At 50.3% G+C, this 16,843-nt stretch overlaps 1 long non-coding RNA gene across 9 annotated transcripts in view; it reads left to right on the top strand.

The window, feature by feature from the left end:
* The window catches only part of LOC104695647, a 62,316-nt gene extending 49,832 nt beyond the window's left edge, over positions 1–12,484 (top strand). For 6 of the 9 annotated variants that reach the window (XR_002047724.3, XR_002047721.3, XR_002047719.3 and 3 more), the window contains 5 exons: positions 7,530–7,756; positions 8,444–8,985; positions 9,306–9,446; positions 10,314–10,452; positions 11,115–12,484. This is a non-coding gene — a long non-coding RNA (uncharacterized LOC104695647). The remainder of the gene's footprint in view (positions 1–7,529; positions 7,757–8,443; positions 8,986–9,305; positions 9,447–10,313; positions 10,453–11,114) is intronic. The other 3 variants (XR_005603366.1, XR_002047727.3, XR_002047728.3) reach the window with 3 other exon arrangements.
* The last annotated feature ends 4,359 nt before the right edge of the window (positions 12,485–16,843 follow it).

Genomic DNA, 16,843 nt, shown 5'->3' with positions numbered 1-16,843 from the left:
AAAAGTGAATGATGACTGAAAAAACTTCACTTTGTAACAGCAAAGGTGCTGCCCAGCCAGGCAGTGCCCAGGAAAAGTGTAGTCCTGAACCCAAGGCTCAGTGCAAGGAGGAGCTTGCACTTTGCTCCCTCTCCACCTTTGATTTGCAGAGATTCCCAAGCCTGCTGCTTTTCTCCCCAGCAGTCTTAATTCAAAACTTCTTCAGCAAACCACCCTGGACACATGTCTGTGTTGAAGAGCACAGCCTGTCTGGGGGCATGACTGGAGCTCCAGCACTGCCCTGTCCCTCTGGCACTTGGGTTCAGCATTTAATGACAGCTTTCCCTCCTTTATGTAGTTTGGAGAGGTTTGAATGCTGCAAAATTAGGCTTTCCTGCAGCATTTAGGTTTTTACAACGCTGCCTTTTAACACAATACCTCAATGCCTTGTGGGTTTTGGTATTTTCATCTGTTCTCCCCACTACAGGAGGGTGGAACAGAGCGATGGGCTCTGGTCCCAGGGTGAGATGGCAGCACCATACCTGCTGCTTCAGTAACCTCATAAAAACATTTCAGTCCTCTAGAAGGACAATTTCATCTCAGTTTCTGTTCAAGACAAGGTCTGGGAGTGTCTGAGCTGTAATCGCATGGACATGCCTGTTCCCAGCACTCAGCTATTGGATTTCAGACAAGGGAGAAGAACAACATCAGGTGTCAATTTTTTTTTCCTGATCTTTCTGCTCCACAGACTATTTTTAATATTATTTTTATTGCGTTGTAGATAAACAGCAAGTGGATGAGTTCCCACGAGAATCAGGGTCCAGCCACCATTCACATCAGTTTAGCTGAGGGGGAAGTACAGTTGCATGAGAGACTCCAGTTCTTTCGTGCTGAAATTTCCCCTCTTTTTATGATTTCATTCTATTTACCAAAGCTGGTTCACATTAAGCCATGAAGCCAGTGCTGCATCACCCCATGGTGGGGGGAGGAGTGGGAAAGTGTTGTTTCAACAACTTTGTCACCCCAACTGCTGCTGACAGCAGCTCTCAGCAGGGCAGGGGGGTTGAAAAGGCTGCAGGACCCTCTTCTGACTTCCCCTGTGTGATTGTAGAGTGGGGCCAACGTGTTCTTGCTTTCCCCAATGCTTTCATCTGCAAGAGGGTGTTTGAATTGGTCCAAAGCAGGGTATTTATGGTAGCACTGATCTGACCTAGGCTTGGGAGATGCACCATGGCTCTGTGTCCCATCAGCCCTGGAGAAGAAGCTCCAGTGCATGTGTTGTGCTGGCTCATCCCCATCTGGGAGGGAAATGCCAGCTGCCTCAGATGCTTGCACAGGACAGGGATGTTGTTTACCTCATTGGCCTGAGTGTGACTTGGGCACTGTGAGTCTGGCCATGAATTCGACAGATCAGCTGACCTGCGGACATGCTGGCCTCTTCAGTGTGTGGTGAATTCCAGAAGGTCCCAGGTGGATACGCCCTGGGAAAGTGGTTTTTGAAGGACAGATGCTGTTGAGTGCTGGGACTGTGTGTGCTCGGGCAGGGAGACTGAGCATGAGGTCAACAATAGGATGTGTGTGACCCACAGGAAGTCTCCATCCATGTGTGATGCTGATGAATTTGGTGACAGACCCAGCAGACAGCAGCGTAAGGAGTGGGAAGGAGATGTGGGAAAGAGCTGGTGGATGCAGAAGGCATCGGAGAGCTGGAGCATCTTCTGCAACTGCAGCCAGGATAGCGTCTGGAAGTGGGACTGCTGCCATCTGGGGAGATGAGTGATGTCAGACAGAACCAGAGGGGACCCTACTTTATGTCACATCTGCCCCTGGGAGTTACAGCATTAGATCTGGAAGAGTTTCTTGGTTTTATGCTGGAAGCTGAGACCTCAGAGCAAGGACCCTGCCAGATGAGGCCTGGAGAGAAAAATTCTTTTCTGTGGTTGCATTTTTGAGAAGCCAAAAGTCAGAGGGTGGTTCTTCAAAGGCAGGCCCTGCTCTGCAGATGGGCTGCCTCCCACTCCCAAGCATCCCCCTCTGGTGAGCACAGACCAGGCTGGAGCTGCTCAGATCTGAGCTGCTGCCCCAAGTCATATGTGAGACAGCTGTAGGAAATCCATAGGTGAAGGACTGGAACTGGGATCTCCATGAGGGTGTTAATACGGTGTTTAGTGCAGGCTGTGGAGGATGAGGCTTTGGTTTAGGGAGCCCCAGCAGGGTTCTGGGGGGTGTTGCTCATCCCCTGTGTCCCTGGTGGGGGTGGCACAGCCCCGGATCTCCAAGGGATCAGTGGTTCATCACTGGGGCACCTTTTAACGGGATGGCAGCACTGCAGTGGTAGTGCTGTGTGACCCCATGCTCAGGGATGCTCAGACCTTGCCCTCTGGGCCTGCTTCCAGCTCCTGACTTGGCCAATGTGTCACCCTTTCTCGTGACCCAGGGGTGACACACGGGCTGGTTCTCTGCCCTGGGCACTGCCCTGCTCCAAGCTGGGTGCAGGAGCTAAAGCCCCGTGGATGAGCAGAGCCATGAACCTGCTCAACAGGAAATGCAGCCTCCCTATCTCCATGAAATCTGCTCCCCACCTCTTGGCCTGAGGCTAGGGCCGGGCCTGGGGGCATAAATAGATGGTAACTGAGGAAGTCAGGAGGTGAGATGAGAGCAGTCTCGGTGCTCTGGAGGGTGACAAACCTCTCTCAGGAGGAGTTTCTGAATGTCTCCCCTAGCTGCAGCATGACACCCTGCCTGCCGGACGGAGCGGAGGGAGGGATCCTGCATTTGAGCTCCTTCTTGTCCCTCCCCAGAGCCACAAGCTGGTGGCCCTGGGACTGTGCTCTCCATGTGTGTGCCCAAGTACCTGTGCTGCCCTTCCTGCCGTGGCCCCATCAGCACAGCAGGGCTGCAGACACGGAGTCTCCGTGTTTCCCAGTTATCCGCTCCCTGCCTGGCCTGAGTCGCCATCTCCTGGCTGCGAACCCAGCACAAGGTTTCGTTTCACACCTTGCAGCCTCTCCGTGTTTTCTTGCTGCTCCCTGCAGCTGGGAGATGCTTAAAGGCTCCGGTGCCTCCCTGATCTGTCTCAGAGGGGAGCAGAGATTTCCCCCTGCGTGCCTCGATTAAACATGGGATTTGCTTCCCGGAGCAGGGCAGAGGGTTGGTACCCCCCCAAACCTGCTCTGGCAGGAATTTATGGCACCCGCTGGGAGCTCCCCACCACCGTGTCCTCCCTCGGGGGCCTCCTGGCATCTGCTGAGAGGAACCAAGCAGCACTTAGGGCCCACGGGCCGAGGTGGAGTTGAATGCCTCCTTTGACACCAAGAACCAGACCGAAACTATGTCAACGGAGAGAGCCGGGGCGGCTTTTCCTGTTTTTCCTGTCGGAGGCTTTGAACTGTGTCCTGCAGGGTCAGCGCACGGGGAGACACCCTGGGCTGGGATGGGGAGGGTCTGAAATCCTAGACCCTGGGAAAGGGGAGACCAGTTTGCCTGGGAGAGCCCTGAGAGCCCATCCATCTCCAGGGCATTAGCCAGGAAGAAGAATTTGGGGGCAAGTAGTGACCCATGATTTATCCGAGAAGCTGCATCCACCCTCCATGCAATGCCATTTTGGGTGGTTTAGCAGCTATAGGTAAGAGTGTGGTTTGGAAGGGAAACTTTGAATGTCCCAAACTCTTGGGCATCTCCACACAGTGGTGTAACGTGAAGGGGACCCCATGGCTGCTGCCTGCCTCTGGGTTTGGGAATCCCACATGGATATTTCGGGATGTGCTCTAAGACACTCCCTGACCGGACCAGGCAGGTGGCCCCAAGTCAAGAGTGCAATGAAGGTACAGCTGAGTCTGTAGGGGCAGATTTTTGGGGTGGGGGTTTCCTAAGGCTCAGTGATCCGTTCTCCTGCTCTTGTACAGAGATGCCAGCGCAGGACCTCAACTCTCCCAGCTGTCAGTCCTGTGCAAAAGTGGGTAAAAGCTGCTGGGACATGGTGACAGCCCAGCTCAGGACAAGCAGGTACAGCCTTGGGGTGGCTTATTACACTGATTCAGTTCCCTCTACTGCAAGGGCTGCAGTCTGAGTTTATTGCTGCATAAACCATAAAGATACAAAAGCTGATAGCACGGGACTGTTTCTCCTGGTGTAGAAAGGTGTTTGATACCGCAGTTTGTTGTTCTGCTGGTGGAGCAAGGGGCAGGTCATAATCCCCAGCTTCAAAGGTGTCTGCAGGAGAAGCTGGGGAGCAGTGCTGGGTGGTTAAATCAGCTCTGCTAGAGAGGCTGGGCCCTGGGCCAGCAGCAGATCCCCCACCACTGAAAATGAGTGGGCAAAAGAAATTCTGTTTTGCTGTCCCTGAGTGTCTCAGGATTCTGCTGATGCAGATGAGTCAGTCCAGGGTTGTGGCTTTCTCCATCCAGGACTTACAGAGACACCAAGTCTCCTCTGGGTGGGTTCTCCCTGCCAGCCTCTGCCCAGTCTGGTTATTGCAGCAGCAAATGGATTTATTGGTGTCAGGTTGTGAGTTTTAGCGGCCCAGTGGAAACCCCTGCCAGGTCTAAGCTGGAGCACCAGAGTGATTTTTATTCTTCTGCTGACATCTAGCGAGTGAAAACCTGTAGCACAGTGTATTCAGTGGGTTGGGAGATCTGGATATGGGAAAAATGGGTCTGTTTCTTGCCATATTCATGGCCAAGCAGATATCAGCATCTGCCTCCAGTTCCTCTGTGGGAGCCTCAGTGACCCAGGTGACCACTAGCAAGGGGGGATCCTGCAGGCTGCTACTGGCTGGTATTTCCAGGTAGAGCTGCTGAAAATGAATCCTAACCAGCGTAGGAGGATGAATTTGAAGCGGATTGTCATCCAAGCCTCCTGCTTGAGGCGCTGTGTTTAATGGGTGGTGAATGTGCCAGTGGAGATCAGGAGCTGCTGTATGTCACAGAGATGTGTCCCCTGCTCAGGGCCCAGTCTGGGATGGCAGCTTCTCGAGGAGGCTCAGTGCTGTGTGTCTGTGCTGCATGGGGAGGAGAGGGGGAAAGTGGAGCACTCTTGGCTTTGGCTCCCTCCCCCTTATTCTACTTCTGGCCCGTTTCCAAAAGTTACCTCAGGTCAGTGAGTTCTCCTGTTAAAATAAGTAGCTTTTAATGTTTAATGGTGGTGAACGAAGCTTATTAATGTCAGCAAATATCCTGGCTTGGTGCTCCTGCCACCTGTCTCGATGCACAGAGTGTTGCAGGTTGCTGATGGTGCCCTGGACGTGGGATTGGGAACAGTGGCTCCATCTCCTGATGCTGCACGAGGGGCACAGAGTATCCTGTGGAGGTGACAGGACACTGCCTGCCCTTGGCACTGCCCCAGCACATTTCCCTCCCCGGTGGTTTAATCGTTTTTCATTTCCTTGTGTTTCTCCTCTGTTGTGACAGGAGCCCACCTTTTGGCCTGCAGGGCTGTTACCACTTTATCACCCTTTATCACCCCTCCAACATTCAACTTGCTGGTCTGGAGCACCCAAAATGACCCAAATTGAGACTTGAGACAGGAAGCTTTGCACATCCCAAAGTATCATCAAGGATGGAGTGGACCTGCCCCGTGTCCTGACTGGTCTTGTCCCTATGGCACCCACAGGTGGGTGCTCCTGGCCCACATGAGAGTGCTGGTGCCTTTTCCCAGCCTGGTAAACGCTCCTGCCACTCTTATGGGATGTCTGGTGGCTTCAGGGCTCTGTCCTGTCACATCACAGGATGGAGCCAAGTAGATGCTCCTCTGTCCTCGCATGTAAAATGGGCTTTAAGGTACAAAGTGCTGTGGGAAATCTCATGCTGAAGCTTTTACACTGCTGTTCACATGATTTTGTTTTGTACAAAACCTCTCAAATCTTGCCAGAAGTCAAGGTTTATTTCCCCAACCTGAGGGTATTTAATCCTCATCTCATTAACTTGGATTTTCATGTGCAATTGCTGAGGAGAGAAGACAACCAAAACATTTTGTATTAGGGAGCAGATCAGACATAAATTTATCCTGAAGCCATCCAAGATGCTTATCAGCATGTTTTTCTCTCTTCCCTAGCTGCATGAGCTTGCAGAAAAACTGGTTTTGCTTGGCTTTGGCTTTCTGAAAGAAGAAATGCTTGGTGGAGAAATTCCTTGGGTAGCACATCCCTGCTTAGGAGGGGTTGATGGTTTGAGCATGGGACAGGAGACAAAAAGCATCACTGCATGGGATCTAGCTGGGGTACCCTGGGCAATGGAAGGACTTGGATCTTGAAAAGGAGAGAGACTTTTTTCCCAAAAGTTTATGCAGAAAAGTGTCCTCTGAATGGGGTGCAACTTACTCCTGCAGTTAAAACCATCTGCTTCTTGCTTTCAGCCACAACCAGCTCAGGTTTATAAAATGTAAAAGAGGTGTTAAGTGTGATCATTAAGCCAAATCTCACACTCTCCCTCAGATTTTGCTGAGGCTGTACCCAGGCACAGGCTGTCTGGAGGCAGAGCACATCAGGGCGCTCGACCAGCCCAACACTCAGCTTTGCTCTGAGTAATGGGTGAAAACTAGCTCTGGTAAAATCTTTTTTTTTGCAAAATTGGGATGAACTCTGCTTTAAAACTGCTTGAAAACCAAACTTCTGCCAAAAGGAACTTTTGCCTAACATCACGTCAGCAAAAAATAATTGGAAAGGGCAGTTATTTTTTCCTATTTTGGTACTTTCCATCCACCATCCCCTGGTGATTCCTACTACCTGTATGAGGTTAGAAAGGAGAAAATGCCCCCACTGCTGCAGGTGTACACACCGAGAGGTGAAAGGGGGAAGGTTGAAATGGCTTGGAGGGAAGATTGGGCTGAGCAGGTTCCTTGCAGAGTTGTCCTGCCATAATGAGGGTAGGGTTAAGCCACAGCATTCCTGGGGGGTCTCAGGAGCTCAGGTATGGCCTCCAGGATAACAGCACCAGCTTGCCAGGCTTTGGGGGCAACTTAGAACATGTTTCTCCCAGGAGAACTGCCCTCAAACCTGAGGCTGGAGTGTCCATCCCTGTGGTGTGGGGCCATGAGGGACAAAGCTGGCCCAGAGGACATTGTTGGTGGGGAAGGCAAAGCAAAGGGTGCACCTGTTGGAATTGTAAAAAGAAGAAAGGCCCGGCTCCGGTGGGGGGAGAAAATTGCAGACCAAAACCAATGTGGTTGATAAGAGCAAGCTCCGTTTATTAGCAATCCAAGGGCACTTATATAGTATACCAGCTTGTTAACTCTTAAGTGGCTTAAAACTTATCAAAGTGAATTTCTACTTCTGCATAATTGGACTTACATTGGCAAGCTTCTACAGTTATGATTAAAAGAATTCAGAGTTCACCTCCCTTCTCTCCCAGTCTTACCTGAACAGCTGCAAATCTTCAAGCTCCCTCTTTGTTCCCAGCCCTGTTTTTTCTTCACACAAGAATTTTCTCATGGAGCGTTTTTCTCACACACAGGTCTTTTGCTTACAGGCCTATTGCTACAGTTCTTTTATTGATCCCATAATTCTATCAATGATCCATGCCCCTGATCCTTTAATAATTGCAACATGCACCCAGATTTGCCCTGTGCAGGCTGGTGTTGAAGGGCTCAGAGGAAGCAGCCAGTGCCCAGGAGAGCAGAAAGAATGGAGGTGGTGACATCCTGCACTTTGGAGCTGCCCTGGGGAACAGCGAGCTGTGGATCTGCTGGACCTGCAGCCCCTCCGAGGATACTGAGCTGACAGCCTGTGGATTGGAGCACTGAACTCTACACCCAGAAACCTGATCATGACTGATCAGCCCAAGTAAGTGAAGAGCAAATGTTTTCAAGTATAGCCCCAGGAGCAAGTTTGAGAGGCAAGCAGGAAGAGTGAGGTTTGGGAAACACTGGTCTCTGTCCTTTGCCTGTATGGATTTACTTTCTCCCCTCGGGAGGAGCAGGTCTCCACTTCTAAAAAAAGTGTAGGGATGGAAAGTTTAGTAAAACTTACGGTAAAAAGGGAAAACTTTGTGGTGCTGTGCTATGGATGATCTGCCCTGCACCTTCCTGGCTGCCTGGAAAGCTCTGCTCATGGGTGAGGGTCCAATGGCCTGAGTGTGAGTCCAGGCCTGCAGAACCTTACCCTGGCAGGGTTCCCTGTGCCTGCTCTTTTCCACCTGGCCTGAGATGCTCTGGAGCAGTTGGCAGGGCTGGACCATGCACCAGCTCTCCGAGGCCGGGCACTGACTGTCTGGCAGGTCTTCTTCCACCACTCTCCAGATTTTGGGTTTGAATCTCTTCCCCCAGCTAAGAGCTTGGATGGGATGGCTGTTTTATACTCCCCTTCCAGCAGTTTTTAAAGTCATGGATGGCAGGATTGCATTCGTACAAGGAACATTGCCTGAGTTCATTTATTAGCAGAAATTTTATTTCCTGCTGCAACATGCAAGATGCCTCTGATACAAGCATCGTGGCCAAAACCGGGGGACCTTTCTGTTTATTTTGTGTCTAGGAGTGCTGTGAACTCAGGAATTCCTCCATGTGGATGCTGAAGGACAAACTGTCTCTAAGCAGGTGAGTTGTGGAGTCTGATGCCTGTTTTTACTCATTTTTTGCAAAGTTGCGTCTGAGGGCACGTCTTGCTTATAAACAGCTCGCTGCTGTCACCAAGTGGAAAAAGCAAATCCCAGAAAATCGCACGTGAGCCAGGCTGGAACTCACCAGAGCCCACCAGGGCACCATTACCTTTCTGTGTGATAAGGTCACCACTTTGGATTTGCAGCATCCCACTGGCTGCCGTGACAGCAAGCACAGCAGGCTGGCAAATTCATGGATTTTTGTTTTTTTAATTAATTGCTAAAAGTGGAACTTTTCAGAAGTCCTGATAAAACTTCCCTGGAGAACGTTTTCCAAATCCAGGAGGGACTTTCTTGTCAGGCCCAGAGAGAATGAGAGACAGCCAGATAAAAAGGCCACGAACCCGCAGTGTGAGCAACAAAGACCAAACTCCCGGCCCATCTCACTCAAGACAAGATGCATGAACTCAGCATCCTGGTGAGTCCCCCAAGACCAGGGTCAGGCTGGGAGCTAACTCTGCTTTATCTCCTGCTGAATAATTCCAGGTCTCATCTTGACAGGGAATGGGAAAACCGTGGTGATTACAAGATGTTTTCAGGGCTGTTTCTTGCCCCACTTTAGTGACAGGCTGTGATGAGGTGTTAGCAGGTTGTGGGGTGATCAAAGGCAGAGGGGAGGAATTCCCCCTACCAAGAGGGATGCTGGGTCTCACTCCAATGCCACCTTAGAGCAGAGGGCAAGAAAGACCAAGGTTTTATGCTCCCCCACTTTGACTTTGTCCTGGTCTTTCTTTACAGTGATAAACAGCAGCAGTCAGCTGATGGTGATTTATTACGTGGAAAGCCAGAGCTTTATCGGTGTCCCTATCCCGGCTCCTTTTAAGTCTCCAGCAGAAATCCCAGCAAGATAAGAACTGGCTGGGTTTGTATCTACACAAGGTAATGTGGCTGAGCCTCATAAATCCCAGCAGTGTATAATATCACCCCAGTTTCCTCAGCAAAGGCAAAACTACTGGGTACCAGCAGTGATGAGGAGGAGGGCTTGTGCTGCCTGGGATCAGTGCTGGAAAGTGCTTTGCACCCCAAATGTCAGCAGAGATGGGACTCAAGCACGAATCTCATGGTGTGTTTAGGATGCTGAACCGGCCTCTCCCGGTGTCAGGCAGGAATAATTTCTCATGAAAATGAGAGTGGAGGCAGCCATGCAAAACAGCCTTGATGCCTGCAGGCGGCACGAGAGCGTGTCTGATGCGGGCTGGACAAGCAGCCCTGGGCTGCGTGCAGCTCTGCGGGAGCCACCTGCCCATCTTGGCATCATGAAGACCCTTCTGGTCTCAGTCCTCCATCCCTGTACGTGGTTGTGGGTTGGACGATGCAGGGGTGCAGGGCAGAGCACCCCGAGCCCCAGGCTGTCCCCCAAAGCGCTGCGAGGCTGACGTGGGGTTGCCCAGCGTGAAGCTGGAATCAGGCCCCACATCTGCAGGTGCTCACAAAATCCTCCCTCCTGTGCTGGCCAGCAATTTCTCATCCTCTGGACAACACAAGGAGCTGTTCCTGCACAGCCAGGGCCTGTTGTCCCAGTCCCCACACTGAGCGAGTCCCAGGTACCACAGCCCCGGTAGTGCTGGGCAGTGATCATCGCTCCCTTTCCTTTTGTTCCTGAAGAGACCTGTGCGATCAAAATGATGGTGTTTGCAACTGGACCACGCACCCATCACACCTCTGCCCCCCAGGCAAAGACAGGGAGTGATTTCCTCAAGTGCAGGTCCTGGGTTTGGTGGTTTTTTTTACTGTCCTGTGTTTTAGGGGGAGTTTGCTGAGAGATTCCCTGGAGATGCTGAGTGAAATGCCTCTCACCTGTCTTGGACACACACCTCTGTCAGCAGCGGTGCAGCACATTCCAGTGGTATCTGTCTCCTGCCACTGACTGCAGAGAAAGCCTCAGGTATTGGCTAAGGACACTTAGGAAAGAAAATCAAAATTAAATAAATGTTTATGGATTAAACTCCTTGGTAGGAGGCTCTTACAAGGGATTCAGTTTACTTTCATTCATTTAAGGAGAACTAAACTGAGTCATGGTCATTTTAATTCTGCTAAAAACAGTACAAAGAAGCAAAATGTGACTTATCTTAATCCACTTGAAAAATCAATTCAGTTTAATTTTCTTGAGTGTCTTGCATAGTTTGCCTTTGATTTTTCACATGTTAATTAGTTTTATTGTGGCTGACTGAAACCTAGCATGGCCATAGCTTCCCTCAGTCACAGAAAATGCTGCTGTGGCTGTGTGCAGACTGGAACGCAAAGCTGCTACGTTGGGTACCCAGGATGGAGGATGATCCTGTGTAGGTCCCATGAACAATTGCACAGGATCACTGTGGTTAGAAGGTGCCTCTGGAAGGTTCAAGTCCAGCCCCTCTGCTTAGAGAAGGCTCAACTGGAACAAACTGCTCAGGACCATGTCCAGTTGGGTTTGAATATCTGCAAGGATGGACACTCCAAAACCTCTTTGGGCAAATTTTTCCAGTATTAGACCATCCTAACACTAAAGAAAAAAGGTTTCTCTGATGTTTTAAACTTACTCTTTTCTATTTTTTCTGTTTCCCCCAGCGTGTGACACATAGCTGGAGACAACCAAAAAGTGACCATCACTGCAGGGGAACTGCTGCAAGAGAGGGAGCTGCTGTAAGAGGTCTGCTCTGGGCACCCAAAGTCACCTTTGCAGCCCCTTACACCCAGGGCCAGGACAGAAATGGGTGGGAAGCTGACAAAACTCCCTGCACACACCATGGCTCTTCAGCAGGGCGGATCAAGCTGAGAGCAGAGATTGGTGGAGCTGCACAGAGTGCTGAGAAACCCAAAATTTCCATCCCCCAGAAGCCAGCAGAGCCATGAGATAAAGGGGCTTTTGCAAAGCACTTTGCAGAGTAGGTGAATCCATCATCTCTTCATTCTGCAGGTGGGGGAAACGAGGCAGGACTTAAAGAAACGACTTGCCAGTGGTTACCTGGCAGAGAAATGCATCCAGGTGCCTGCTCAGCACTGGGCCAAGTCACTGCCTTTATCCCAGCTACTTCCAGCCTTGGGGCTGTGATGGAGAAATGCTTATTGTGCTCATAGTTTTAAAAAGACTTGGACAAAAGCCAGATTTTAATTTTTGATGGTTTTCCTGGAGAGAAAAATACCAATAAAATTCAAAAAAAAGGCCAAAACAAAGCCATTGGCTGTTGAAATCCAAATGTTTTAAGTTTACTCCCTTTAAACCTCTTTAGAAGTACATGAAATGGGAAAAGAAATTGGCTTTCTTATGATCCAATAAGTCATAGAATCATTAAGGTTGGAAAAGACCTCCAAACTGATCGAATCATAAAATGGTCCAACAGGATCCAGTGTCTTGGGGATGAAACTGGACAGTGGCACCCATTTCCAAAGTAAGGGCAGTAACAACAACATCCCCTAAGCAGCTCCGGGGTGGCTTTTCCACTGCCAAAGGCCAGGGAACGAGGGGCTGTGTAGCCAAAGGAGGAGCTGCTGTGGAGATGTGCAGGGTGTGTAACAGCTGGTGCTTAGAGAGGCTGTTTGGTCTGTGCTGTGAGAAATGCCAAATTACACAATTAAATCAGTCCCAGTTGGTTTTAAGCCTTATGGATCTGTATTCCCGAGGGTGGACTGATGGATTTACTGCTGTCTCACCAGTGCTCATTACAGGAGTGTTTTGTTCCAAGATGCTGGAGCAGAGGGGCTGTAAATCGCACCCCCATCAGCCCCAGCAGAAGAGGATCTGATGCTGTGGAGGGTCCAAAGGGAACAGTGTGGATGAAGCAGAGGTTTCCCACTGGCTCTGCAGCCTCAGGGGGCTTTGAAATGAGGATTTGAGAAGCACTGGGACTTAAGTGAGCCTTCAGCAATCCCAGGGACAGGGCAGAGCACTCTTCTCTCTTCTCTTCTCTTCTCTTCTCTTCTCTTCTCTTCTCTTCTCTTCTCTTCTCTTCTCTTCTCTTCTCTTCTCTTCTCTTCTCGTCTCTTCTCTTTTCTCTCCTCTCCTCTCCTCTCCTCTCCTCTCCTCTCCTCTCCTCTCCTCTCCTCTCCTCTCCTCTCCTCTCCTCTCCTCTCCTCTCCTCTCCTCTCCTCTCCTCTCCTCTCCTCTCCTCTCCTCTCCTCTCCTCTCCTCTCCTCTCCTCTCCTCTCCTCTCTCTTCTCTTCTCTTCTCTTCTCTTCTCTTCTCTTCTCTTCTCTTCTCTTCTCTTCTCTTCTCTTCTCTTCTCTTCTCTTCTCTTCTCTTCTCTTCTCTTCTCTTCTCTCCTCTCCTCTCCTCTCCTCTCCTCTCCTCTCCTCTCCTCTCCTCTCCTCTCCTCTCCTCTCCTCTCCTCTCCTCTCCTCTCCTCTCCTCTCTTCTCTCTTCTCTCTTCTCTCTTCTCTCTTCTCCCTTCTCCCTTCTCCCTTCTCCCTTCTCCCTTCTCCCTTCTCCCTTCTCCCTTCTCCCTTCTCCCTTCTCCCTTCTCCCTTCTCCCTTCTCCCTTCTCCCTTCTCCCTTCTCCCTTCTCCCTTCTCCCTTCTCCCTTCTCCCTTCTCCCTTCTCCCTTCCCTTCCCTTCCCTTCCCTCCCCTTCCCTTCCCTTCCCTTCCCTTCCCTTCCCTTCCCTTCCCTTCCCTTCCCCTCCCTCTTCTTTTCCTGGAGCTTCCTTCCTCCTGACTGTGTTGTGCTCCTGTGGGTGCACCACAGCTGGAACATCCCCAGCTGTGTCCAGGCCTGCGCTTGTCCTTCAACAAACAGGATTTCATGTAAGCGAGATGTGCTCCAGTTCCCTCCGATGTGGATAAAAGGAGAAACAGACACAAAACTCGTGCATTTGAGCTGTTGCAGACATGGCACCCAGCCACAGACCCAGCTCCCACATTCAGCTGCAAAACCAACTCCTGTATCCAGGCTCAGGCTCCTCATCCCCAAATTCCATTTCCCAGCACCGGTGTGTGGGTGCTCCAGGCTGCAGGAAGGGATCATGGTGGTGACACTGTGTGCAGCCCATGTCCCAGTGCCACAGCTAAGGGCAGAGCTGCTGGAAACTCCACCCAAGGCTGGCTCTGCTGCTCTGCTCAGCTCTCACTTGAGCTTGGCAGCCCATGCCTGGAAGTTACATATTTTATCCCCTGCATGCCAAGCTGCTCCATCCCCAGGCTTCGTTCAGGGATTGCCATGCAAATAAGCCCACTGCTGCCTCAGACTGTGATAATTAAAAGTGAAGTTGTAAAACAAGCAGCATCAATTTTTGGTGCACGTCCCCAGCAACACATGGTGATTGCACTGAGCTAGGAGACATTTCCAGCTACGCAGCAAACTCTAAATAGCCTGGAGAGAATACACGGGAATTTAGCTTGTGCAGCAATTTCAGATGTCAAAACAAGTTTCCTTGTTACTATGAAACTATTTGGACTTTGCATTTTTAATTAAAGCTTTTAATTATCCAACGGCATTTTATTAGCTTTTATGAAGACAGCTGCTTTAAACGCTATAAGCCAAATCTGTGCTCTGAAGCACTATTTGTCCGAGACAGGGTTTCAGATGCAAACAGCCTTCATCGTGAGTAAATGGGGTAGTTTAATTTAAACTAGAGTTTACTGTCCCAGCTTGATTGAAACCCTTTTATGGCAGAGCCCATAAACAGCCTCGATGGGAGCGTTTGTGCACCCACGGCTGGGAAGGGATGCTGTGCCTGTCAGCCCTTCCCAGGTGAGCATCAGCTGCCTCTGGAAGGGATTTCTCTGCCCACCCCACCTCCCTTCTCCTGTTGTTGTGTCTTTGAGCACTAGATTGAGACTGGAAGGTCCTGGGTGGAAGCCTTTTGCACCCCTGTGATGGGTTTTGAGGTGCCTGGTGGGTCCCCAGCAGTCCCCCTCTCCAGCACAGGAACTCCGGGGAAGTCACGGGGCTCTGGTCTGCAGGTCAGGCTCCAGAGCTGTTCTGCTGTGCTTGCTCTGCAACACTGTGAGCACACCTTTGTCAAGAAGCAGGTGGCACTTGTGGCCCTGCTCCTCACCTGAATTACTTATTCACTGGGATCATGTTGTTTGCAGCTGCAGTGTGGCCTCCCTTGGTTTACATCGTGACAAAGGTTGAAGAGGTTGTGGAAGCCTTTAAGTCCTGCCTGCGCAGGAGATCAGGCAAAGAGCAGAATCCCCATTGCAAGGGAAGAGCTGACAATCAGGGCGGGATTCTGGCTGGAGCACAGCCCCGTGCTGAGCTCAGCGCTCCAGTTTGAGACCTTACTCTTCATCATTGTCAAAAATCATCAAAACGTTCTAAAATCATCTGTAATTTGCCAAGAAGAAAGGCAAAGCAGGCAGCTTTTGAGCAGTGATGCAGGTCAGTCCAGAGACGTGGCAGGATCAGGGGCTGAAGAGATGATAGCTGTGCCTGAAGCTGAAAGGGCAGCTCAAGACCCCCTGCATGCATTTCTGTGTTAGAGGACAGGTCAGAAGCTCTGGTGCTGGCCAAGGCTGTTCTCCGCAGACCTGAAGCAGCTGCTGGTGCTGAACTTTCTTCTGCCCTCTTTTGTGTTTTGGGGGGCTTAAGGTGGGATTGGTACAGGTGGAATGTTGCTCGGAGGAGATGTCACTACCCTGCCTGGCATGTAGGGGCCACGGGACAGCGATGGGGATGCTGCTCACGGACACGTCCACAGGCTTGTGTGAGGGCTGGAAGATCAGGGAAACTCCTGCATCAAAGACATTCTGAGACAGGGCAGATCTTGCCCTAACAGCACCAAGGCTGGGAAGGAGACCCCAGGGCTTAAAATTCCCTTTCCAGCAAGTAGTTTTGTCCCAATACCAAACCACGGGGTTTTATTCACCCCTTGCTTGCCCTCTTTTGTTTCTTCTTCCCCCTTGGGATCTTTAAGGGAAGGTTTCCAGAAAAAGGTGCAGTATTCTGTGTCAGTATCCAGCCTTGCTGCAGTCTCTCAAGGGCTCCTAATGATGAAGATTTAATGCAAATCGAATGGACTTTTCATCTTAGCAGAAAAGTATTTACAGCCCATTAAGTAGATGGGAAAACTGGTCATTTTTTTTGGAGGGCAGCAGAGGAAAAAAAAATAGTGCTCTGTAAAAATGTGGCCACAAAAGGCTCTTAGCTTGAGAAATTTAGCCTGAGAAATTTATCAGCTTTGAGGATGGAAAACTCATCATTTATATATAAAAATATATCACTTTTAATTGCACATCCAACTTCAGCTTTACTCATTAGCTACTCACGCTACTCTGCCAAGTTACACAGTGGCGAGCTGGCTGGAGTATTTTATATGGCATTTCATCCTGGACCAGAAAAGTCAGCATATGGCTCCATCAGCCTTTGTTTTCTTCGGTCACAGGATAGGGAAATGAATTCAGGAAAATGGAGAAAGGCTGAGAGGCAGGACAGGAAGAGGAAGGGAATGCCTGGGAATGCTCTAATGCAGCAGTCAGGGATGAGCAGCTCTGGTGCTCGCAGGTGTCTTTGTGGCTGCAGGGCTCTGTGTCTGCTCCAAGGCCGTGTAGCAGGGCTGATGGTGAGCTATCAGACATGGGAACATCTTGGGTGAGGGGGGTTTTAAACCCCTTTAGGAGGTCTGACCCCTGTCCTTCCCCCAGTCACACGCGCATGCCCCCCCAACGAGTGCTTACAGCACCTTCAAATACCTCTGCTAAGGCCCTGACTCTGCTGGGACAGCCAATTTCTGCACCTAATCACTCTCACTTCTCAGACACTTTTTCTTAATGCCTTTCCTGAAATATGTCCATTTGTAGCTCCTGGCCCCAGCTCTCTCCTTGTTTTACTGTTTCCAGATCATTTGAATAATCCCCCTCTCTCCTTTGATGGTATTTCCCTGGAGGTATTTATAGCATTATCACACTCCCCATTTAATCTCCTTTCTTACAAGCTGTATAAAATTAAATTTCCCATCTCCTCTCCTCTGCCTGCTGTGCTCCTTCAGCTTTGTGTGTTTGTGGCAGCTTGGTTTGAGCTGTCTCCACTTCGGGGTGACTCCTTCCAGTTTGCTGCTGCTCCTTCCCCACTGCCTCCCTGTTCTTGGAGGCAGGAGATCTCAGTCCATTCACATCGAGTCAGCTGCAGCCCCCAGACCCTGTGGGTGAGGAGCAGGGGACTGCACCAGTGAGAATTTTTAAATTGAAATGCTTTTTTACCCTGTGGGTGAGGAGCAGGGGACTACGCCAGTGAGAAGGTTTAAATTGAAATGCTTTTTTAAGGGGCAAACCACATCTCTGGCAACAAAAGTCCCATAGGAAATGTCTGCTCTGTATTTTTGCATTCTGGAAGAAAAGTAAAAAAAAAAAAAAATTAAAAAA

The sequence above is a fragment of the Corvus cornix genome, chromosome 18, assembly GCF_000738735.6.
Source record: "Corvus cornix cornix isolate S_Up_H32 chromosome 18, ASM73873v5, whole genome shotgun sequence".
Taxonomy (NCBI): Eukaryota; Metazoa; Chordata; class Aves; order Passeriformes; family Corvidae; genus Corvus; species Corvus cornix.
Note: the sequence above shows the minus strand (reverse complement) of the source record. Positions and strands in the feature narration are given on the sequence as shown.